General features: G+C 39.6%; 1 protein-coding gene across 1 annotated transcript in view; it reads right to left on the reverse strand.

Annotated features, from left to right (window-relative positions):
• Nucleotides 1–27127, reverse strand: part of LOC148668277 (uncharacterized) — a 60822-nt gene that overhangs the window by 32516 nt on the left and 1179 nt on the right. The window lies entirely within an intron of this gene.

Raw genomic sequence — 27127 nt, forward strand, 5'->3', positions numbered from 1 at the left:
GATTAAAATATTCTTTACGCAGCAGCTTATTAAAAACAGCTCCCATGATGTTCAAACCGACTTTTTACACAGAACACTGACACAGCTTTGTGTTCTGAATCACTTTTTCTCGTGCTTTTATTTAATGTGGCACAATGCACTGGGATAGGGGTATTCTGTTCACAAACCAATAGCATTTAAACCACAGCACCCACAATGCTGCAAGTAAGTGTTTTGGACACTAAGCAGGTCCTCTGACTTTTCCCAGCTTTGTTTTGGGCTGTGGAACCTTTCTTTATTTTTTAAATGATTTTCTGAAGATAACACTACAGGAAATACACTGGGATAGGTGGGTCTTCTTCATGGCTCAATAGCATTTCAAGTACAACAGCCACACTGCTGAAACCAAGTGTTTTACACACCAGGCAGGGCCCCTAACCTTAGACAACCTTGCTGTGGCTGTGGCCCCTTTCTTTATTTTTTATGATTTTTTCAAAATGGCACCATTAGACAGGCGATAGGGCGGTGCTATTTACAAGTCAATAGATGTGGAGCACAGCCACAAGAACAACATTGAACTTTTTCTATAAGTGAAGGAAAATTCAAAAGAGCATGAAACTAATGGATCGTATAAAATATCCATGGTAGAACTCGAGAAAAAACTATACAAGGTATAATAGTCGCCGTGCATCCTCAGCTAAAATGTTTTAAAAAGTATGACAAAAGTACAATATGCTTAACAACATTTATGGTTATATCTATATCAAAATGAATGTAAATATACCAAGATATTAAAATACAATTTTAAAGTCCTAACCTAATAATGCTTGTGAAGTTTTCCAATAAATCCTAACTGTAATTTTGAAATATTATTGCTGAGAATGCAGAGTACAAATATCAAATTCAATGAGTGAAAATACAAAAGTAGTTCACTAAATTTCTTCCCTGAAATGATTTGCTTGCGAAACACTAAGCAGCTTTGAATGGATCGCGGGAATCAAATATACAGATGGGTTCAGAGTGTGCTTTCCAACTTTTGAGTAACATTTTTCTTTGATAGGAGGGAGTTGTCTTCACAATCTGGGTTAAATAAAAAGGAGTGATGTCAGTACAAAACAGCTTTCCTTCTTGGGGAACAATGGTTGTGTTCCATATTTCTAACTATTTTGGTTTCAAGATCTCAATTTAGTGAGATCAAAATAAAAAGCCAGCTGGCTAAATGGTCTTTCAACTAATCGCCCGTGCAGGGATCAAACCCCAGTTGCTGGTACGAGTAGCGTAAGGCTCTGCAACATGCAGATGAGGAACTAATCTCTGCTTCTTCATTATATACACAGTGAGCTATATTTGCGAGCCTACTGCCCCCTACGGGCTCTGTATTTCATTGCGGTACAAGACTGGTCGTGGAGACTTCTCGGTCTCTATGAAAGTGATACACTCTGTAAAATTTCTGGACATTCATTTAATCACCAACAGCGGCCGAGATCGAGTTTTTTTTTTCATTCTGTACTGCGATTTCTGAAGGTTACCCTGTGAAAATACGAGTTTTGATGAGAAGGGATGGACATATATGGTCAGCAGGCTTGGGGAATTGGACCTTATGGTGAAGGGTGAGGGCTCAGCAGCAGCAGAACCTGATCAGTATCGGTTGACTCCGATATTTACCTTAGTCTCGGTATATTAAGATGTTTTGGTAACGAGGAAGGAGTGACAAAGCAAATTGGCAGAATCTGTGCTATTTTGTTGACTATAAATCCCCACATGCTGTGTTCAGAGGGTCATTATTAAAAAAAAACGTAACAGTAAAATCTCTTGTACTTCACGATTATGAGTGCCTGTTACATTGTGTCTCACACCTCAGTGTCAGAATTGTGAGACGATTTTGTAATCAGCAGAAATTGCATTCACCTTTTCCCAATGCATTCTCACATGCCATTTTCTCACATGCCATGTTCAGAGGGTCATATTTTTAAAATGGTACAGTAAAATGTCCTGAAGTTCAGGATTGTGACAGTCTGTTATATTGTGTCTCACACCTTGATGTCAGAAATGAGACGATTTTAAAATCAGGAGGGAGGGCCCTAGCAATATAGCAAACATTGCATTTACCATTTGCCAATGTATTCTCTCATGCAATGTTTAGAGGGTCGTATTTAAAAAACGGTACAGTAAAATGTCCTGAAATTCAGGATTTTGATAGTCTTTTCCATTGTCTCTCACACATCTGTGTCAGAATTTTTAGACATTTTTATAACCAGGAGGTAGGTTCACAGCAATAAGCAGAAAGTGCGATCACACCCTGCTCATCCTCAGTTAACCATATATTCTCATATGCCATGTTCTAAATGTCCCATTTAAAACTGCTATATTAAAATTTCTTGCAAAATGCAAGAGTTTGAGACTTTTTATGATCAGAATCCAAGGTCGTGGAAAATATCCAGAAAGTGACAGTGAACTTATGTTTTGCCTTTGTCTTATTTACTAGTTGTATAACATGCCAGATTGTTTTATTGTGAGTTGTGTTTCTGAAATGTGTTTCATACAAAAATGCAATTTGGACAGTCTATACTTACATATTCCCCTTTACTGAGGATATGTTCAGTAATATATCCGGAAAAGTATTTTTAAAAATGACTGTAGAGAGCCATCTACAGGCTAAAGGTGGCATAACATCACAGCAGCAGCACTTAAGATGGAACGAAAAACGCGAAGAAGCTGGCGAATAAGAAGCCAACTTCAGCCTCGTTAATGCAATAACATTAGGTGAGGTAAAAAAATAAAAGCAAATTTTATGCTTCAAATTAAATTAATTTTATTTATTATGAATGTGCCTGAAATTTTTCAGTACTTTAGAGGGTTCTGCTATTTTAGATGTTATGCTGTTCCTGTCTGATTTGTCAAATGTGTCATTTAAATCTCCCGTCATTTCTATATCAGTCTGAAGGCCTTGAAGTAAAGATTGCAATTCATCCAAAAATACAATTCATCCAAAAAAAGGTTCCCACTGGAGATACAAGGAAATGAATGTACATTTGCCCCCCAAATCAACAAATTTAAAATCAAATAAATCCCTCATCTGCAGGTGGAGAGAATAATGTCAGAATAAATACAGGTTTAAAAGTCAGGAGCATTGATAGTGCTATTTTAAAATGACACTAAAATACTCACAATATATTAAAAAGCTCTATTAAATAATGAAAAAATTAAAACAAGGTAAAAAGAAATAATACACAGTTATAAAGCTCAGGAATTATCAATGGGAAGTTACAATGGGTTGATATGATTTAAAAAATAAAATGTTTGAAAAAAATCTGTAAAACTACAATATGCTAAAAATGGCATGAATACTTAAAACAGGTGTGTAAAATTAAAAAAAAATAAAACAAGTTAAAATAAATACTAAATGGGTTTAAAATTCAGGAATGTGACTGGTCAGATGCTTACGATGAGTGTTGCTGGTGTTTCGTGTGATTTACTTAAATGAAAAAAATATTCAATTTAAAAACGGCAAGGGCTCGTATGAAAAAATAGTTCGTAAGTATCTTTGTTGTAACAGCTACGCCAGAACTAGTGTATTCATATACATCAGAAAAGTAGCTGAACGTGACTGGTTTATATTCAGTTATGTGCATTGGGGACGAAAAAGAGACTTACATGGATTTTATTAGGTTTTAGGAATCAGAAAATTTATTTTTACACGTTTATGCCTACGAGCAGAAATAACTTCCTGCTTTCAGCGCTTTTATTGTTTCTGCTTGTAACCTCGAACAGAGAAACCCAGTACTGACTCACAGAAACGCCCCAGAGTTTCTGTGTTTCTAGGATTTAAGAGGGATGTACTGTATGAAGACAGTAAAGGGAGTTTGATGAGTCTGGAGGGAGGAGATACGCATTCAGCACGGGGAGCGCAGAACAACGAGTTTCACCTGCAGCTCGCTGAGTCCTGTCCTATATAACTGCTGAGCCTGGGACACACTGAGTCTCTAACCAGTGTTGGAGATGTAAAGGGTTAAACCCAGAAGTCGGGAGTGGAGTTTTTTTGTATAAGTGTAAGATTAAGGGAATAGGGTTTCGGGGGCTTTGGTGCACAGATGAGGTTTCGGTTTAGGTTTAGTTTGCTTTTGACACATTTGTAATGGCCATGGCGGCCTGTAGAGTCGGCATGCGCTGTTACTTTTGCGCACGTTTGGTGTATAAGAGAGGTGAGGGCTCGGCTCACTCGGGTGATATTTCACGGTTGGACTTTTCAAGGAAGGTGTTACAGAAAGAGTTAAAGGTTAAGGCATTAGATGTTAATTGTTTAATTACTCTGCCAAAGGGAATTGGTTTTGACATTAGTTTCAAATCGGCAAAGTTATTGGAAGAATTTTGGAGAAAAATAGAAGAGAAAAAAGATGTGGGTCTGATTAGAATGTTTGAATGGCAGAAGCTGACGGATCTTTCTAATAGGACTGTGATTGTTCGTATGTTTAATGAGATGGTGATGATGGAAGATATTGTGACATGGTTGTCTAAGTATTGTTTAGTGAAAGGTGAGCCTCAGAAAGTCTTGGATGATGATGGCATCTGGAACTGTGCATGGAGAGTACCTGTTTCATTGCATGAAGACAAAAAATGGTTATGGTGGATTTAAACACATTCCTTCTTTGATTGGATTAGGTGAAAATAGAGGCCTTGTGTTCTACCAAGGGCAGCCAAAACCGTGCAGGAGATGTGGGGAGATGGGTCACTTTGTGGATGCCTGTACAAAGGTGGTGTGTGGTAAGTGCAAGGAAATTGGACATGCATATACTGAATGTACAAGCGTGAGGAAATGTAATCTATGTGAGTGTGAAGGTCATGTGTTTAAAGACTGTCCAAATTCCTTTGCAAATAGAACAAAACTGGGAAGACCAATGCTCTTCCAATAGCCTGCCACCTGTGGAGACTGAAAGTGCTCAAATGAAATTACAGAACAGAGGGTGCAGTCTAAAAGAGACATTGGATTTAGAAAATGATTGAACTCAGAGCAGAAGAGTGAGGGAAGATCATTTTCCGAGTCCTCAGGTAGGTTCTCCCATGGGTTTAGATGTCTCCAATATATGTTATCTTACTGACCAAGCTTTAGAACCAAAGACTCAAGGAGGGCAGGTGGTGAAATATCCTATGGATTGTGGGGGTGGTAGAGGAGGAGACAATTAAAGCAAAAAGGTGGGGGGGGAGGCCTGTATAGTAGGTGTCACCTACTGAATGACTGTAGCCAGAGCTTTTAGTCTCCCCTGGTCCTACTTTAAGTAAGGCTCTTAATATTGTGTCCATAAATGTGAGAAGCATTCGCTCCAAGTTAAGGGCAAGGACTATACTATCATTTGTGAGGAAGGTAAATGCTGATATTGTGTTGTTACAGGAGTGGGGGTTACCCTTTAAAAACTGCTATAAGGATATGGAAGAACTGTGGACATTGGGCCCATCAATCTGGAGTGGGTCCAAAGAAAATAAATCTGATGGTATGGCTGTTCTAATTAAAAATAAGATGGTAGAGGTACGTCAACACCCTGTAATATAACCAGGGAGAGCACTGGTGGTGTATCTGGGTTTCATGAATGTCAAATTTAAACTTTTAAATGTGTATTGTCTGAGTTGCTCACATGACAGATATGTCCTAATTCAGGAACTGAGTAAATTGATTGGGATGGGATTTGAATTCTCTTTTAGAAAGAGAAGGCAGAATGAGGGGCTAGACATGGGTCCAATTTGATAAATCATCAATATTATTGCAAACATTACGTAAAAATTTTAAACTGAAAGATTTTAAACTTCATAGTCAGGGGAGGGCAGGTTTCACATGGCACTAGTCTCATGGGACCCAAGCCTCACACATTTTGTTTTGATACGTGATTTTACTTGCAAGACCACAGGCCTAACTATCTATTCCAACGGCTGTTACTGTGGGGAAGGGTGTGTGGAAGCTCGATATTTTGCTTTTGGAAGGTGAGGAAGTGACGCAGAGGTTCAGGGAAAGATATAAGGAATGGCAGTCTTTGTATGACCTGTTTGGCACAAGAGCACAGTGGCTGACCCTGCGCTCTGACCCCCAGCTTCTATCCCTGTCTGTGTGTCTCATGGAGTTAGAAAGGAGTTACAAGCTGTGCAAACTTCCAAATCTGTAACATCATTTCAAGGGTGTATGATAGATCATTCACAAGATCAAATGGCTGTTTATTATTGTAAGATTGTAGTTCACTACTGTTCTTTTGACTCTTGAGCTTGCATTATACAGCCGTTGAGTGCATTTTGAATCTAAGAGATATCCAACTGATTCAACCTGTCTGATGAATGTTTAATGGGTTGTGACTTTTGGCAAAGTTTTTTGCAATATTATTTGTTTCATGAATACCATTCATCTGTATAACAACTTTCCTGTCCCCTGAACATATGTTTTAAATTGCTTGATCCCATTGGGTGCAACCTTTCCATTGTACTCATAATGTGTTTGCATTAGGAGTGTGTTAAATAAGCAGAAAAGAGCCCTTTTCTTCAACTGCTTCTGATCTTATACAGTGGTCAGAATCTGTCATCCAAAAGCTGATGAGTGGGGGGAAAAAATTAGTACAGATGCACAATCCATAACAAAACATTAAAGAGCATAAGGGTTTTCATCACATGGACTTGTTTGACTGTTGAGGATTAATGTTTTGGTGGCAGATCAATTAAAGGACAATAACCAGAAACACTGGTTCTCACACTGAACGCATTCTCCTTCAATCTTTTTTAACAACAGGTGAGTGGAGTTGCCATGGGCACCAGAATGGGACCCAGCTATGCCAATCTCTTTGTTGGCTGGGTAGAAGAGCGCTTCTTCGCTTCCTACACTGGCTATGTCCCTGACCTCTACAAGCGATATATTGATGACTGCGTCGGTGCTGCCATATGCTCCGACGATCAGCTTAAGTGCTTCCTGCACCATTTCACCAACTTCCACCCGTCCCTCAAATATACGGTTAACATATCTTCCAACACTCTTCCGTTTCTAGACATCAACTACCCCAGACTCTCCACTTCAGTTTATTACAAACCCATGGATTCCACACAGCTATCTCTTGTATAACTCATTTCACCCCAAACATACTAAAAACTCTCTCCCTTTTTCACAGTTCCTTCGGCTACAATGACTATGCAGGGACGACACTGACTTTGAGAACCAAGCCCTCAAAATGTACTCCCTTTTCATCAACAGAGGATACCCCAGCAATGTTATTGACGGGGCCCTTGCCCAAGCCAAAAACACCCCTCAGACCATCAACCCAATCAGGAACTCCTGCAGTAACAACCGCATTCCTTTGGTGCTTCCCTACCACCCTAACACACTTCCTATCCCCAGGACTGTTAACGACAACTTTTCCATCCTACACGATGATCCCTCCATTGGGGCCCTCTTTTCTGACCGCCCCATCATCTCATATCGCCGATCACCTAATCTGCGCAACCTTCTTGTTCACAGCTCCCTTGATCGCCCTCAGCAACCATCCACACCAGCTACTTTCCCTTGCAACAGAGCTCACTGTATCACATGCAAGTACACATCCAACACCACACTCATTCAAGGCCCCTCAGGACAATTCTGGATCACCCAGATGGCATCTTGTACCTCCAGCAACCTTATTTACTGTATCTCTTGTAGTAAATGCCCAGTTTCTCTCTACATTGGAGAAACATGAAGGAGACTTGGAGACCGCTTCAGAGAACATGTCAGGGCTGTGAAGATTAAAGATCTCTCCAAGCCCATCGTTTCTCATTTCACCTCTGACAGCCACGACCACTACAATCTCTCCGTCTGTTTTCTCAAAGATGGTTTTCTGAACTCATATGTTAGAAAGACTACCGAAACCAAAATTATCCTGCAGCTAGGATCACACCTTCCCCCTTCTCTAAACGACAGACTGTTCTACTAAATTTTCTCCATTCATTGGTAGTTTCATTTCACACCTTTCAACACCTATTCTGACTTCACATCTCTTGATCGGCCTCTTCCTGTCCCCTGCTCCTGCCTCTCACCCCTCCTCCCTCCCAGCCTTTCTTCTCCCACTATATTACCTTTGCCTACTGCCTTGTCTCTCTCACACCTGAAGAAGGCTCCACGGCTGAAATGTTGTTTTCTCTCTTCTTTTTTTCAGCATGGAATAAATCTATTACTTGTTCCTTAACAACCGGAAACACTATCTTCGGTCTTTCCAGAGCTGTAAGTAGTCATTCCAAGTTTATTAACTTGTCTCTGTTTTGTATGTACTCTTCAATAGCCACTGATGTTATTTACAACAGCTATTTTTAAAAATAAATTTGCATTTTTTAAAGAATTGGCACATTAGGTGGAGCGGTGGCTCTGTGGCTAAGGATCTGCAACTGTGCCTGGAAGGTTGCTGGTTTACATCCCAAGGTCGGCAGAGGAATCCTACTCCGTTGGGCTCCTGAACAAGGCCCTTAACCCCAACTGCTCCAGGGGTGCCGTATAAATGGCTAACCCTGCCCTGACCCCCAGCTTCTCTCCCTGTCTGTGTGTTAATGGAGAGCAAGCTGGGGTATGCAAAATAGGAATTCCTAATGCAAGAAATTGTATATGGTCAATACAGTGATCATATCTTATTGGCACATGGTAATCTCCAAAGAACACGGAATAGGTTTATTCCATGCTGAAAAGAGAAGAAAGAAAATACAATGTTTTGACCATGGAGCCTTCTTCAGTTATGATTTGATTTTTTACAATCATACCCACACAAACTTTGCAAAATCTTGCACACACAACCCAGATATGTTGAGTTTTTTTAAATTGGGGGGTAAGTTTAAGAAACACATAGTTCTTTTCTCAGGAATCCTCAGTGAAAAGGTATGCAGATCCTGTGCAGATGCAGGAGCAAGTAGTTATTGAGACAGTCGAACAATCCAGAACGTCAGGCGAGGTCCAAGGTCGAGAGGCAAAAGGGAGTTCAGTAACCAGTAAGCGAGATTCAAACAGAAGACTCAATACCGAGTAGCAGGAAGCGGGTTTAAAAAGGGATGGTTAAAAAAGTGCTGCAGAGCGTGTGCTGATGGATTAACACATGTTATTATTAACCTGCTGCTGGTACTGGTTAGTTCTTTTGTGAGTTGATCCCCAGTGGTCGTGACAGTGACAGAATGCTGTTTTGTGATTGATGCTATATCAAAATATAGGGCCCGTAAAATTAAGCACAGAAATAAAAACATTTAATCGCACTATCTCTATCGCACTCCTACACTATTAACATCCATTGGGAGTTGAATTTCAATTGTGTTTCCACTTCATTCAGCTGTGTTTTCTATTTTTCAGATTGTTGGCAATGCCACATGTTAAAGAAGGACAGAGGAGTAGGAGCCCAGAAGTGTGGTCAAGGGTTGGTGGAGTAGGCAATGTGATCAAAAACTTTCTGAAGTTTCTAAGCTAGAAAAATAAATTAGGTGGCATGACAATATGTGGTCAACACTGTCAAACAGAGTCCTTGGAGAGGATTGCTCCAGCAACAGGAAATGTTTATCAGTGATTTGGCATGAAGATAGAAAAAAAGTTAGAACCCAAGTGCTTAGGGCACAGAAGGGGGTGAGTATTGGTAAGGATTCCAAACCAGATGACAGTACACAATCTATAGTCAATATTTCAAGTCAAAGTGAGGGACATAGTTTGGAAGGCAACACAGAGCTCAGAAGTTCATCAGAAGATACAGAAGATGCATGGGCTGCACACGGCAGCACAGACAGTGGTGACATGTTAGAGGGAGAAAAAAACTGTGTAGAATCAGAAAAAAAGCCTGAAGAGCACAGTGAATATTCCCAGGGGGCAAGCTTGCCTGGGACGTCACCTCAGGATAAAAAGGGGATTAAGAAAGATTATGTCTGTGCCTAAAACTTTCCAAGTATGTCTGAAGGCTGAATAATGGAGACAAATAGCAACTCTAAAAAGGTACATCTAAACTAAGATGACCATGGACCCATATCTTATATAGCGAGTTCAGGAAGATTAATCCTTGCTGCCCAATAGCCTTCAAATACCAATACATCAGGAAAGAGAACAGCAGAAAAAAAAAACTTTCTGATGATTAAAGCAGTCTGTATTTTCAGTTCCTACCTTCAGTACCTTCAGTTCCTATAATGTAAATAATGACAACAAGACATAAACCAATGGGCAATGATGACATCACAATTTATGTTGTACAAGTAGGGCAAATACAACACAGTGAAAGGGAAACAAAATTTCGACAGGCACGTCAGCCTTATTGTTGAAAGATTGCCCGTGCCCTCACAAAAGAAATCGGCAATGTGTACTACAGGCAGCAGAGCAGAACTCCGCTTGCTGAAATTGCAGCAGGCAATTTATCTAAGCCACTAACACGGATTATCCTGAAAGTCATCTTATCAGAGTTCAGGAACAGTAAGCGCCTTCACTATGATCCAGTGATTGAATTACATATGACACAAACATTAATGAAAGCATGCGACTTTGACACTGTCCATTTTCCAGGATATGTACAGATTTTGCAGTTAGACACATTTGCTGCCTATCTTTACACAGAACAGAGTATGCAAATTCTTATTGCCCATCTAAAGATGAAGGAGAAAGTCAGCCTTTACCTGGATGCGACAAGAGGGGTAGTCAGAAAAATTCCATCGGAGAACAAAATAATTCTGTACTACAGTTTTACATTACCTGGAGGTGGAAAAAGAAAGCCTCCATTACCAGAGTCTGAAATGTTGACAAATGACCACACCATAGTCAATATAGAACGTTGGCTCTGGAAATTCATGTTTGACATCTCAACATGTACTACCAAGAGAGTGCAGCATGTAGAAACTGACTACAGCTGGGCCCTGATTCACAGTGTTCTTTTTGCCTTCAATGGGGACACCATCCATGCATACTTAAATCATGCAATGAAAGTCTACCAAGGCAAACTTAAGTACACAGAACTTCAGATGTTCACTGTTCTGCACCTTTGCTCTGCCCATGTCATAAAGGCTGTCTCTCAAGCAATTAGTAAAAAAACAACAGACAAAGGACTGCGAGACTTTGCAACATTTTCCTTTGCCATCCTGCAAAACAGCACAACTTTGAGTGTCGCCAGAAATGTTTTCAAACACATGTGTATTGTACTCTCAAGCAGGAGGTTCACAAATGAAGTCCAATCTAGTGTCTGCCTCCTTAACGCTTACATTTCTCAAACAACCACACCAGACCAGATGGAAAAGGAAGCAGAAGTCAAAGACACAGATGAGGTACTATACCCAAAAATGAGAGGCATCTCCTTTCGCTGTGGAGTTCAAAGGTATTTATGAAGACAGCATATCAGTTCAAGGACATGATGACTATGGGACACAACACAATGTGAACCCCTATTTCTGTGAAGACATAATTAGATTTCTGTTACAAAGATACATGGCATTATTTCCACTGTGGAGTGGAATTTTGTTGGGTGACCTGACAAGATATGCTTCAGACAGCAAAAAAGACATATCAATGTCAGAGGTAGCACAAACAAGAGCCACTAACTGTCATGTTGAGACCTGGTTTGGCATTGTCAAGCAATCAATGCTTCAGCACAGGAGGAAACTGAAGCCAGCAGAGTTTATTACGATGATGAGAAAATCCCTCTAGGGTGGTACAGAGAACATATAATCCAAAATGATCTCCCCAAAAAGGTTTTGATGGCACCATTGATCACCACTAAAACACGTCATGAACATGCACAGGAACAATGGGCAAAGAGAGCACCAGGTGTAGGCAAAGAAACAAACTTCTTTTTCAGAGCTTATGAATGTCATCTTCTACTACTGTAGGTGTTCTTTGTCGTTTCTCTCTAACTTGTTATACTTGTTGACAGTGGTGTGTAATCTCAATTTTCGTTATGTTAGCTCCAGTGATCTCTTGTGTATGCTTTTGGCTTGGTAAATCTTTTTTAGGTTAACGCCCTTTGGAACATCAATCTGAGTGAATTAGTGGTTGCAGTTTTGCCATCCATGCACAGTGCAGACACATATATTCTCAGACACTCGGAGTTTGTGTCTCTGAAACCAGATGAGTGGCTCATAGGCGAGGTGAGATGAAAGTGTTTGATTGCAAGGTTTGTTAAGGTTTCTGAGCTTTTGTGTAATCAAATGTGTGTGAGTGCGTGAAATCATATCTTCTTCAATTGTATTTGCTTTTTCCATAAGACCATTGAGTGTTACTTTCAAGTAGTGAAAGAATCCATGGACTTGGGGAAGAAGGTTTTCCTAATGAACCACTACACAACTAGTGTAATCATAAGTGGGAATAGAGAGCACATGGCTAGACAACGTTTGTCCAAGGTAAGGAGATCAAACACAAATGTTGATGGATTACATTAGTGAGAGGCAAACATGGTTTTTCACTAACTGATGATTGTTTTATCAATAGAGAAACAAGGAGAGCTACAAGCAATCAAAACAGGTCACAACTGTGCCCATGGTGCTGCCTAAAGAAACTACCTTTATAGTCAGAAATCAAAATTCAAAGGTAGCACACCATCCATGTGAGGCAGCCTGTCGTGCTAATCTTGTCATTCTTTTCATTACAGGTCAACTTTGAAAACTATGAAGCCATAATTAGTTTTTTTTAACACTGGTGTCCATGGAAGTTGTTGGTAAGTGTGGTGCAGGTAATCCAAAACAGCGTAGGTTTATAATTACACTTGGAACCATAACACAGTTCAAGTGATTATCCCTGTTGCATCTAAAAAAATTACTATGTATTGGTTCCTCTCCTGTTAAAAAAGGCGGACATGGATAGTGAGTATCCAAGGCAATAGTGACAGTGCACTTTTCCTAAAATATTATTGTGAATACTGCTGTGTAATAAACAGAAAACCAAGTGTCATGAATTGCACCCCCGCAGGCAGGCGGTCATGCATTCCCACGAGCTCCTCCCATCCCAAACGTGCACGCACCAATCTTTCCTCTATTTAAACCCTCGCCAGACCCCCTTTCAGTGCTCACGATTGAGATCTTCTCCCTGAGCTTAGTTCCTAGTTTACATTCTGCGATACTACTCTTTGACTCCTGGATCTTGACCCTGCTGTTCTTCTGCTACGTCTTTGCCTCCCGACTTTGTACCTACGCGCCTACTACTCTCTCCTGGATTTTGGACCCTGCTCTTCTTTCCAGACGACGCCCACGCCTACCGATTCTGTACCGACGCTCCTACTACGACTACCCAGATTTTGGACTCAGCTACTTCTCCGACTACGCCTTCGCCTATCGTTACCCTTCCGAAGAGCTCCACATAGAATCCCTATCCTCCGCAGTAACCCCCTCCGTGACACCAAGCAGGTCAAAGTGTCATGTAGGAAAAAAATAAGTACTGTTAGGTCATTTCCTGACTGTCTTTGCTGAGGTTTGCAAAATATTACATGTTAAATAATATATAAATGAAATATTTAAATATTAAAAACGTTTGTTTCCACAACATTAAACTCCTGAAACTGCCTGTGTGTCTGGCCCCACATTAAATGCAACTTCATGTCTGATGACGGGCCATTTGTTTCTTGCAGTATCTGTATGCTCCATCCCAGAAAGTCTTTGTGGTCGACCCTATGGGGAGATGGCAGACTCCACTGCAGTGGTAAAAAGTTTCAGGTAAGAAATCAAGCATTGGTTTCGTGGTGAAACTCTGCACGGGCGCACATTCATTTCTTATTCAAATTCAGCATGACAAATATGTCCTCATTTATCAATAACCTATTATTTTGATTCACAGGGACTTTCAAGATGCGAAGGAACGTCCTAGGAAAAGAAGACTGGTTGAATATCATCTGGCACCCAAGCGTGATTGGTCACACCAAGCAAGCAGATGCCTCAAGCTGTGGGGTCTTTGTGATGCAGGTCAGCATAACCTTTCCATGCAGAAATTTTGGACTGTCTCAAAACTATTGTATGAGAGATTTTAGGGAAATAATAATTGTGACAAACCTTCGTCTGTTAGATGGGCGCAGACATCATGAACAATTTCCCGGATATTCAAACATACATCGAGATGAACAGCAGCGCCAAAGAAATAAGAAAGTTGCGGGAAGACCTGTCAATCAGAATTCTTGAAGCTTCAGGTATTGTACCATTTGATCATCATTGCCTGCGTTTATTGGTGTATGTTGTTTTCCTGAAGCATGCTCTGTCTATGTAACAAGTCTGAATGAAAAAAGATTCTCGATTTATTTATATGCAGAACTCATTTGGGTATTCTTTTTGTACTGTATAACACAGAGATGAAAAGTTAATTAAATCACATTTCGCACAGTTAAAATTCAATTACACTTTGGCCTTCGTCGTGGTTGACACAACCATAGTCTGGGAAAAGTGTGGGTCTTGATTGCCCATAGTGAAACAAACTGGTTGAACATGGCTGTGTTATCATGTGCCCCCTTAAAATCATAGCAACAAAAAAAGGGTAACAGGTGTTGACAGGAGTATTCTGAGACATGACAATGTGCGGTTTAAGAAGCAGTAGAACACCTAATCAGGAAAGTGCATACGAAAAGGTCTCTATCAAATGGTCTTCAATTATGCAACAATGATCTGTAGATAACATTGGAGAAATCAGTCTATTTGGCATGTTTATTATAGCTCCTCTCCAGGACATGTGTCTGATGTGTGGAGAAAACACTGGTGCTGCAGACAAACTGGGAAAGTGAACATCATTTCTATCTGTATGTGTAATTGTTATGTCCCAGTGTGTGGTCTGTGTTTTTTTATGTTCCACACTGCTGACCCTTTGATTGTTCTCCCTCCCTCATTGGCCCACCATTACACCACTGTTCTGTATGACATCATGATCAATCAGCTTCTCAGCCAGCGTGCATCTTATTCACTATATAACATGGAGGTTTTCTGAAGGAAGAGCCTTTCGTTTGACTTTGGTCCTGCTTGGTTTTGCTTTGCTTCATTTAGTTGTGGTTATCGCTTTGTTTTGCTATTGTTTTGGCTTTGTTGGTTTGTTGTTTTCTGTTCATTTCTTTGTACTTTCGTTTGTTTGTGTTTGTCCTTGTTTTGCCATTATCTTGCCCTAACATGTTACATGTTCAACCTTTATGTTCTTTTGTACCCTGTTCCTGTCGATTAGTCTCGTTTTCCATTATCTGTATTCCTAGTTCACTTGTGTTTTTGTGTAAACTTTTGTGTATAAGGTTAGTTCAGGTTGTTGGGTACATTCTACACACTTAAATGATTTTGTATTAGTAACAATAGTTAAGTACGGGTGAATGCCATTTTTCTTGTATGGTTTTGAGTAGTCAGGGGAGGTTAGCTAGGGTGTTGAAGACGCAGAAGACCGTGTGTTTCGGGTTTTCTTTTGCAGTCAGGTTAGCTTTCCCTCACTTTTTTTAGCCAGCTCCATTTTGTTTGGTTATTTTCTTTTCTTTGGCACCACTCTAGTTCCCTTACCCCTGTGTGTTATCGTGTCTTACCAGTCACTTATTTAACTTAAAATCATCACCCACCTTTGTTATTGTGCTTCCTAGTCACTTACCAGAACCCACCTGCTTCCAAAAGAATTATTCTAAATGTTACACCCCTTTACCCCTAGATACTTGGGGTCGTAACATTATTATGTGTAATGTATGCACATGATAACAAAACATGCCAATGAAATGTGATAGCTGAACTAATATAAGGTTTACTCTGTGTAGGTCCAGTGTGACAGTTGTGAAAACTGGTTCCATGAATTGTGCATCTCAAAAGAAGAGTATGAAAGCACAAAGAATGAAGTAACGTGGATATGTACATTTTGCCAACCCCAGTTTGGTGAGTATGCTCTGCATGCAAACTATCACTATGAAAGGGTTTTTTAAGCAGGACATGTAGTTTTAGATTCAACAGAAACATAGGATGACATTTTTCAGTGGATGTTATAATTGTTTGTTATTGTTAGGAAGTTTGAATTTCAGGGTTATGTTCTGGCATTAATGGTTCTATAAATTAGAGATACCTTTTCAAAAAACACTCCAAAGAAGGCATAAAAAGGCATAAAAGATTATTGATAATCTTTGCAATTTATTACATGACACAGGCATCTCGAAGATAGAATTACTGTGTATCAGGTTGATGATTAGATATGGATGCATCAAATCAATTACTAGGTTTCTTTCCAATAATATAGAAACAAAGGCACGAACATGAACACCTTAAAGAGCTTGCCATTTAGCACAGAAACAATATAATGTCTTGCTATAAAAACACAAAGTAAGAAAAAAGGAGTTTGATCAAGAGAGATCTGTCAAATTCTGCAAATACCTAGATCTTGATCTGTGACCCATTAATACTCTTTGGATTCTTTGCAGTTCGTAACCCTTCTTACGGTTTTATATTTCAGGCACTATTGATGAGTGAGCAACCACCCCCTACTCCCAAGCATTACATAAAAGACATGCTGGAAACTCAAGAAGACTGTCAATGTGTTCTCAGCAGAATTCAACTCCAAAAGACATGTAAGTACAAGTTTCAATATTCCCCCAAAAATCTCTTGGGTAAGAGTAAACTTTCAGACACTTTGCGAAAAAATAATGAAAAACACTAGAACACAAAAAAATCACTAGAAACCATTTGTTATCTATTGCCAGAAACCAAACAAAGTATTATGAAAACGGTAAAAAAGTTCATCATAACACAACACAGTCCCTTTTATATATGATTACTACACAGTGTTAACATCAAAGTAGTAGTGCAAAGAATTCTAAATCAACAGTATGTCACCATGACATGATTTATTCCACTCCGATGTAAGAAAGATCAAAGAAAACTGGCTTCTATCCAACAGAGGTGTATCTAACGTGATTCCTTATTAGGTTACCCAAATAGTACCATCTCTACAGTACCTTTTAGACAGGACACAGTACTAAAAGGATTCTAACCGAAAGAATAAAACACAATCACATCATCGAAGTCCGAACCCCACTGACTTTCAATATCATACCGTGTACATCTCCAGGCTTGGAGACTCATCAAAAAAGAACAGCCTATACACCAAAATGATCCTTTTCTTCCAGTAAGATTATGGCATTTGCAGGATGCTGTCTAGATCAATAAACAGATTACATTAATAATAGCGAGCAGGTAGCAGAGCATTTAGGCACACAGCCCCTAAATTGTAGAAATATGTCATACCTTATTAAGGATGCCCCATACCTACAAGCATATTTAACAATGCTGTAGTCTTCTACATCATCTCTGTAGTCTTATTGATCCTGAGTGATCTAATTCTTTAGGAAGTGCAGAAACAGATATCAGGTGGGTAAGTAGACAACCACGTTGCAATTGTTTTTTCTGTGTCTAACCCATTTTTTTTCTCCACACCATGCCTGCCACTGTTCTCTCTTCGGTGCCTGGTTGATATTGAGCTCTGTTCCGCATGACAAGGGATCCTCCTGGATTTCTGAAGCAAGGAACCCAGCCGATATGAGTCCCTACAAAACTCAAGATCCTGTACTGCTCAACCCAGTGGATGGGACATACTCAACATTAATATCTAGCCTGACATAATACAGGCAATAGAATTCACCGTGTCAATCTGCATGGTGGTGCATGTGAACTGTTTCTAGTAACTACTTGTCATACCTGGAGGGGAGGTCAATCATCAGGCCTTGGACCCCCAGAGATTTTTTTGATTTTCTCTCCTTCGTGCCTGATGGTTACACAGTCACATCTGCATACCACACCTTCACTGTGATTTGCTACAGATACAGCTTATTTAAAATGTGAAATTAGGAAAAACTAAAAGAAAGCGTGAAATAAAAAGAATGTCAAATCTAAAATTTTCAGATGTTGTGATGAAGCTTTTGACTCATGAATAGCACCCCCCCATCCCAGTGTAATGCATGTTTAATGGTGCCGTATTGAAAAAATAATTAAAAAAAAGGTTTCACAACCCCAAGCAAGGTTGTATAAGGTGAGGGGGACTGTCTGGTGTGTAAAACACTTGGTTGCAGCATTGTGGGTGCTGTAGTTTAAATGCTATTGGTTTGTGAACAACATACCCCTATCCCAGCGCAGAATGCCACATTAATTAAAAGCATGAGAAAATGAGATTCAGAATGCAAAGCTGTATTAGTCTTCTGTGTAAAAAATCGGTTTGAACATCATTGGAGCTGTTTTAATTAAGCTGCTGAGTAATGAATATATTTAATTTTCCCGCTGTTAGCACTATAGTGTATATATAGTTGACCCTTACCTGAATGAAAACAAGACATTAAGAAAGGGTTTCAGAAATCAAACAAAGCTTTATTCCTGTGCATACAGTCTGGGTAATTGGAGACTGCGCTGTCCTGCTTCCTATGGCGATATACTGTTTTTTTTCACACAAAGCCGTATTGACCAGTATTTCTTGCATTGTGAACGTGTGTACACAGCAGTCCCCCGGGTTCCAGTTAGTGCGTAGTTACACATCAATGAAAAACCAGAGGTTTAAAAAGATAATTAGCTCACTAATAGTTTTGATGGCTTAAAAATGACAGTGAAGGCTGTGAAAACGGTCACAATGTAGTTTGCACACAAAGCAAGTGTTTTCATAACCCTAAGAGGTTTTGTGAAAATGCTACAGGTGTGCCAAAATCATTTTCAAACTTCAAGCTAACTTTAACCTGGTCAATGACAGTACCTACAGGCTATCGATAGGTTTGCTGGCACTGTGGGTTTGTTGTTCCTGACAATGTGCACGCTGAGAAATGCGCACAGACTGGCTTTCTTTCGGAATGAAAATGTTACGGCTTGTACCTCATGTAAACACAGTTTTAACCATTAGCACACTCATATATATCCTGAATCAAGAATGAATATGCCCTGGAATCCGCTGTACCACTTCAAACTGAAAGTCAGATATTTAGAGTCTTGGTAAAGACTTTTTACAGGAAGAGATGTCATGCTTCAGCTGCTCTGGCCTGCAAAGTACAAAGGGGCTTCATTTGAAATACCCGATTGTATTTCAAAATCCAAGGTATTTTTGCTGTGCTAGAATGTATAATTTATTATAAATGTTTTATTCACAGCCTCTTCTTCAGGAAGCCTCGCACACACTAAACAATATTCAAAGACTATAGGAACAGTAAAAAAGAAAGCAGTAAGATGGATGAAAAAAGATTTTGACGTCTCTTCCGCAACTGATGAATACTCCTGTGTGATGTTATTTCTTACATGGATTCCGTTATTTTGCCACAGGCTGTGGGTCTCTGTTTTCAAAAAGAGCAAGTAAAAAGTTTTGTAAAAAGAGCAAGAGCACCTGTTTGGAGTGTTTACGACAGCAGCGGGTCTCCAAACAGAACTTCATCTCCTGAAAAGTGCCCCTCCCTGCCACACAGGTTGCTGTGCCTGGTGCAATGCATATCTCCACACATCCCTCCACCCCCAGCAGAGCACACACCACCTTAGGACACTCCATCATGTCCTCTCTGCTCACCACCACCCAGAAATTGGCTGATGCCATCCCCACTGTTTCTCTCCCCTCAGGAAGCACTATCTACACAGCAGAATTCACAGATGCCAATGCCATGTACAGTTCTCCCAGATGTCCACCTTTTGCCCATCAGCCAAGAGGAGTGGGGGATTGAATGTGCAGTGTGTCGGCACAGAGGGGACAGCCAGAGCCGACCGCTACGCCGCTCTTCTGTTTTGTAATTTTGTGACTGGGAGTGAACCACATCCGTAAATGTTGACTGGTCCAGAGGGAAAAGGGCCTTGCCTTGCATTCTCCGCGAACACATAGGCATGTTGAATTGGAGATTCTCAAAACTTACTTTGTGTGATTGGAAACTGATACATGATAGGATAAACAAAATGCTTCAAAGAAAGAGGTGCTCTTTCTCTCTGGTTTTAGTCTGTGCAGCAATAAAACAATCAGATTAAACAAGAGAGAGTGTGACGTTACTTTTCGTCAATGAAAAAACAGTCTTTTCATGTTTATTTAAGTGTCCTTCTTTCATTTGGATTGTATGAAACAACTCGGGAGTTATTGTTATGATTACTCTATTATCGAATCCTCAACTCATTCACTTGTTATTTTGGGAACATTTTGACATGTTGCTTTTAGCCGTCGATACTGTTGAATTCGCTCAGTTTGTAATGTAGGGTGCTCTGAACAAGTTAAACTTTGATACAGGACAAATGTATACTTTTAAAGCTACTACAGTATAGCTTGTGGGAAATACAACATCACACCGTATGCATAAGGCACGTCTTTGTTCACGATTTAAAACTACAGTCCAGAAAAACATGACATTTGATTGCTGGTTGCCTTATGTTAAAGGGCAACAATGAGACCAGAGCATGAAAATTCCTTCCCCTCCCCCAGCAGAACTGTTTAATCTACATAAACACAGTGGGGTGCAACACCTAGCCTAGACTTTGAGAGAAGTATGGAGCTGCGTTGCATAAAGAGTTTGCAATGGAATATACAGTAGTAGGCAAAAGTTAATTTCAAGCTGAAAAGAAAAGACTCAACATGTCTCCTCTATACATCTTCCATTTAGACCATCCAATGTCATTTATTATTAATATATTCCATATCCCATTAAAATCAGAAAGTTTCTTACAAGTGTAAATCCAACTATTTTCCTTTTTTTGTTAAAGGAAAACTCATGCCAGGAGCTGGGTTCAAAAAAACTATAGCTGAAAAGGGCAGGCAAAATGTTTAAGTAATCATAGGTGAATGAGACAAATTGATGCAGATGTTTAGAAAGAAAGTGGACTACAGTACTATTTTGAGCTTACAGCCTATCCAGTGTTATTCATTATTAATATCTTTCATATCACATTCAAATGAATGTTTTTTTTAATTGTAAGAGGCAATACACAACATGTGTCCTCTATAACACTTCAGTGTACATTTTAATCAGTTTAATGTTTAACAATGTTATACAAAGCTTAAAATTATTAAATTGCATATACCGTTTAGACTGTTAAATTCTGTAATTGACAAACAATTGTCCCTCAGCATTGACAGGGATTCAAAACCAAGTGTTTTCTGGCAACAGACCAAATGCTGCACATGAGAGCTTTCATAGCTCCACCTGGTGGTTTTACAAGATATTTCACCCTACTATGATACATCATGCGGTATCCTACAGTTCTTTGCAGAACGAGCACTGCGATTTACTGCAGCATACCTTGCACATTTTGAATGATTGGATCTGTACTTCTACTCAGTCTGGTGAATTCTTGATAAACCAAACTGGTGCCCTCCCTCTAACTCACCATTCCTCCCTTATGGTAGTGGATGTAGAGAAACCCATGTATATAAACCCATAGGGTCAATTGCAATGGACTTCCCGAGTTACAACACAGCCGCGTACCAATTTAGTATGGTACATTGTGGAGATCATCTCCCACTCTGAGTTCAATTGCAGCAAAAAACATGTGGAACAAAGTTGGAGCTCAGTTCAACTTGTGCTTAATCCGGTTCGGCGTTGTTGTACTAATTAGCCCGAACTGCAGGGGACTGTGCATCAGAACACTTCCGATTAGTAGGATAATACATACGCCATGTTAATATACAATTACTTTTCTGTTTCTTGTTTATATTCAAACTAAATTTCCTGGCAAATCAGTTAGTTTTTAATTTAAGAATTGCATTTAGGCTACAATTCATCTTATGAGGCTACATTGTTATTAATGAGATACCCAATTGTAATTAGTCATGAAACAAATGAGAACTGCAGCTGTGCATTTGAAATTAAACACTACTGTATTATTGCAGCATTAATTTTGTTTAACACTCCAGATGAATAAGCAAACCCATTGTTATAGCTAAGTCGTCACAAAAGACACCGACTAATAACCAGTAAAGTTAAAGTTTTATTTTTAACAGAGCTGGAAATTAGACTTATAAAAATACTTGAGCAATAAAAAAAACCAACAACAAAACAATTGTTCCTCTGACCTTCTAAGCATTTTTTTAAGGCAATACATTTCTTTAGCAGGGTGTGCCTTGTGCTTACTTATCTGAATTTTGATTTTCTCTCTCTCCTGTGTCAGTTCAGATTAAGCTCTTTAATCTGTTCCAACATCTTCCTTTCAAAGTGGGGAAGTGCTTGCTGGCGTGTTGTTTTGCCAAGTCGTGCTTATCCTTTATGACGGTATCTTCTGACACCTGGGCACAATCCAACAACATTACAAGACCAGCACTATAACAGGAGTCATAAAAACACAAGAAGCCACATTGAACGAGCTTTCAGAATTGTAAAAAAACGCTTTGCTTGTCTGTCATTTGGTTTGCATACCAGTCCATCAAGAGCTAGCACAACCCTGGCTGTTTCAACACAGTCATTGGATCACAGCCACAGGACAGAAAAGGGACTGTAAACCATCATAAATCACTTTTAAGATGCTGAGTTTTTTCCTTTAACATGCTTGGGTGCCATCTATTTCCTCCTCATCCTGCTTTCCTCCGATAACCACAATTACGGAGACCCATCACTAAAATATTTAACAAATCTATCCAGTTGACTCCTCGATTTTATAGAACACATTAAAGCCTCACGCTACATTTATATAAATAATAGCTTAAGTTCTGTTCTCTTCACTTCCAATGAATGGAGAAAATTTGAAAAGAACAGTAGTCTGTCGTTAAGTGAAGGGAGAATGTGTGATCCTAGCTGCAGAATAATTTTAGTTTCAGTGGTCTTTCTGATGTATGAGTTTGGAAAACCGTGCTCAGTACCATCGAGGTGTAAGAGGGTCAAGGATGAGCAGGAAACTTTGTTAATAAGGAGATGGACACCGCCCAACATGGGGCTCAAACCCACACCCCTGACCTAAAGAATCACATGCTCTACTGACTGAGCTAGCCGGGCACCAGTGTTCTCAAAGACGGTTTTCCAAACTCATACATCAGAAAGACCACCGAAACTAAAATTATTCTGCAGCTAGGATCATACATTCTCCCTTCCCTTAACGACAGACTACTGTTCTTTTAAATTTTCTCCATTCATTGGAAGCTTCATTTCATACCTCTCTGCACCCATTCTGACTTCACACCTCTTGATTGGCCTCTCTTTATGTCCCCTGCTCCCGCCTCTCACTCTTCCTCCCTCCCAACCTTTGTTCTCCCGCTACTTTACCTTTGCCTACTGCCCTGTCTCTCTCACACCTGAAGAAGGCTCCACGGCCGAAACGTTGTGTTCTCTTTCTTCTTTTTTTCAGCATGGAATAAACCTTTTACTTGTTCCTTTGCAGCCTACGCATGCTGGCGCAGCTACCCACTTGAACTAAGACCATTAAACTGTCTGGTGATATTGCTGCACGGGGCGCAATATCACAATAGAACACGTTACTGTAAAAAATGTTAACATTCGTGAATGAGTATTTTTTTTAATTATACCAAATGTCCTTTAAATAATGAATGATGTTTTTCAGACCATAAACACTATTATATGAAAAAAAAACATTTACTATATATCCATTTAACTTGTTTTTTTTTAAAAAAAACATTACAATACGGTAGATGAAAATTGTTGTTCAGCGCTCTTGTATTAAATATACTCTACCAGCCTTTTAACTCATGTGTCAGAAATAAAGTGTATAAAATTCGCTAAATCAAACAAAACACAAACGCTACGAAAAAGAAAAAAAATGTGTTTATCCTGCAATTTTATCTCGTTGAAACGTTTTTTTTTTTCTCTGTGGCACTAACGGGCTTACGGTTAGGATTCCTGGTTTCCTGATTACATAGAAATGTGTCTCTCTTCCCTTACGATGTCCAAATGATCAGTTCAGTGTAGAAAAGAGCACCGTAAAACCCCGTCAGGCGTGCAAAACGTATAAATGAAAGAGATCGCTTTGTTTCTGCCCGCTTTCTCACTGAAGCCCTTTAGAAGGTTATAACCGCTACACCGCGCGATGTGGGGAGGGGTGACTTACAAGCAGAGTTGACCTTTGAGAAAGGACTCGTCTCGGGAATATATTTCCACATTTTGAAGAGAATTTCTCCATTTATGTAGCCTGATTTCCACTATTGCTAGAGAGCTGTAGAATCTGGAATAACTTATCCAGCTCTGGGAACAGTGTGTAGATGACAGGTTTGTGACTTTCTCATGAGCACGGTATATGAATCCATCAGATTAAAGACACTGTGAGCATTTGAATAAAATTAAGGATAGTCTGTCCCAGCTCACCGCGATGGTATAGTGGACCGTACTTTGTGCTGTGACCGCACTACCCGCGCTTTGAATCCGGGTGACAGCAGCCCAAGACAAGAGAGTTTCCTTCGTCTATGTTATTTCAGTGAAGGGGGGGCATGCGTGTACAGCGAGCGATCATCGAGTTGATGTGTTGCCCCATATAAGCAATGTGAACCAACACTGCTTTACAAAGGAGCACTACCTGAGCTTATTGTTGGTAAACTGGAGACCAGACCGACCTCTTCTCTGACGAGAAGAAAAGGACAGGAGCCGCAGTATTTAATATGAATAAGAGATTTCAATTTTCTGTGGCGCAACTAGTACCAAGCACTTAATCTCGGGGTTGTGAATTCGAGCTCCACGCTGGTAAGAAATCATATAGGTTATGATAAATGTACTTTTTTAAATAAAAAGTAATATTATAAAACTTTCTCGATACGAGTTTGCAGGTGACATGTTCTTTATAAAAATAATCTTTAGTATGGGATCAATAACTCCTATCCTGGAGTCCTTGCACTGGCTTCCGGTCAAATTCCGCGTAGACTTTAAAATCCTCATGCTCACCTACAAGGCTTTACATGGCCTGGCACCTCAATACCTGTCTGAACTTTTATCGCCCTACTCCCCACCTCGCAACCTCCGCTCTTCAAATTCTGCCCTCCTTACTGTCCCCCAAGCCCGTCTACATTGTATGGGCGACAGGGCCTTCTCCTGCTATGCCCCCAAGCTCTGGAACTCTTTGCCCAAGGATATTCGAGAGTCACCTTCTCTAAACTCCTTCAAATCCAGACTCAAAACCCTCCTTTTCAGAAAAGCCTTTACTTAACTGGTTCCATTCTTCACCCCTCTGCTCTTCTTAATACCATCTTCTACGGTCTCCTCTATTGTTACTGTTGTATTGTTGTAATCATAATTGTGTCCTGTCTTGTGAAATTTTCTTATTTATTGTTGTAGTCTTCTTATTTATTGTTATTGTCATCCTGTAAAGCGCTTTGAGAAGCCACCTTTAAAGGCGCTATATAAAATAAAGTTTATTATTATTTATTATTATTAATAACCGCGCCTGAACAAATATCGGAAAGAATCGCCTGTCACTAAGGTATTTAAGTAAAGTAGAGATATAATCAGAAAACCTACATATAGGAAATGTTAGTTACTTTGTATGTGCTTTAGCGTTTTCTTTTATATACCGAAAAAAAGGTTCAAGGCGTTCTAGTCGCTGTACTCCTCGTAGATAATCTCAACGAAATCACAATACAGTACAGGACACGCAGTGAGGAGCTCACGCAACGAATAGTCTTGAACATGCCAAGCGTAAAGGCACACTGCACATCTGCGAAACATCACATCCTAGTTTAGTTACAGTGAGATTATAGACTGGAAGCTAGGAAGTCTCAGATCACTTTTTTATTAAATGTTCAAGCAAACACAAATACCTTTGCAAGAGACATTTCAGAATCCCAGTCAAATCCAGTATGATTGCTGGATCCCTCGAATTCGACAATATCACAGATCTGCAGTCCACGTTGTGCAAGACATACCGCCCAGAGCATTTCTAAGACAGGAAATACATTTTCGTTACGAAAAGAGATATACTGTACGTAGAGTGAAATGGTCTGGTACGAGTCCTAAGTTTGAATAGTTCAAAATAGACGAAAAAGGGTAATTACAGACTCTTTCGAAATGTAAGAACATTAAAGCTGTGCGGACCTTATCTTGATTTACCTAGTTTAATCGTTTTCAGAAAGTGTAATTTTATTATTTTATGTACCCTTGACGATTCTACTGATGTTATAAGTGCTCTTGTTTATATTGAATCTATTTTGTTGTTCAAATAAAAAGTAAAAAAAAAACATTCCGGATGCGTCTGCTGTAGAAATAAAATGACATCAAAGGCGTTGTACGTAGAGTTCTGAAGCCTGCTCCACAGAAGAACTAGCTGAGATGAAACGTTCGATATTCTACTGACAGGGCTATTCCCATCAACTCAGTTTCTTTCTGAAACAACGTTTTCCAAGAAAAACTTACACTTTGCAAAATTTGAAATAAAATACTTGCTTAAAAGTGCAGATTATTTTTTTCCCAAAAACTGTAAAAGGAGAAAACCGACCTGTTGGAGTCTCTGTCGTACCATTGCTCAGTGCGGTCAGGTCGGGACTAAAACGATAGTAAGGTTCTGGTTCAAGCATATCTAGGCATGCCTTTCTCACTGTTCCATCGTGAACATCATCTAGAGAAAAAGTGGCATGTAATGTTTAATACATTATTGGCCTTATTAATAATTTGAGGGAATATAAATGCTTTGCATGTATCGAATTACAGCACGTAACAACTGAGTACCTGAGTCGATATCACCGGGCAATTTCCAATAACGACCAACATCAGACACTTCAAGAAAAATAAGATTCCATATCTTGGAATGTAGGGCGGGAGAATTCATTTATACTCCTGTTGCATCTTGAGCTAAACTTTTTTTTAAAAAAATATGACGCAGATTTGCTCAAGATACTTGTAATCGCCTTAAAGAGAGTTTTCATGAAAACGTACATCGGCTAGCTCTCCACTGTTAATTGACAGAACTTTTGAAGAAACTGTTCTTATATAAGCAACATACAAATTAAACATCTTAATGAACATGAAGGGAAATCTATGGAAGCCCGTTTCCGTCAGGGAGTAAAAAAAACGCGCTATGATATCTCATTGTATGTCTTTTTTTACTTAAAAGGGTCTTCTTTAGCTCAGCTGGCAAGACCTGGGTTCGAGCCAATGCAGTGAGGCACGAACTAGGGTGGGAGCTGCGAGGGCACAAGCCCTACAACCCGAATCCGTTACAATAACAAAAGGACAGACATTGAAATATGGGCTATTTCGAAGTCGCAAATGTCAGATATAAAGTAGGAATTCTGAGTTACTAAGTCGCAATTCTGAGTTGCTAAATCGGAATTCTGAGATACCATAGCGGGTTTTTTTTTTACTCCCTGGCGGAAACGGGC

This window comes from Lepisosteus platostomus, chromosome 5 (assembly GCF_059453375.1).
Source record: "Lepisosteus platostomus isolate fLepPlt1 chromosome 5, fLepPlt1.hap1, whole genome shotgun sequence".
Lineage (NCBI taxonomy): Eukaryota > Metazoa > Chordata > Actinopteri > Semionotiformes > Lepisosteidae > Lepisosteus > Lepisosteus platostomus.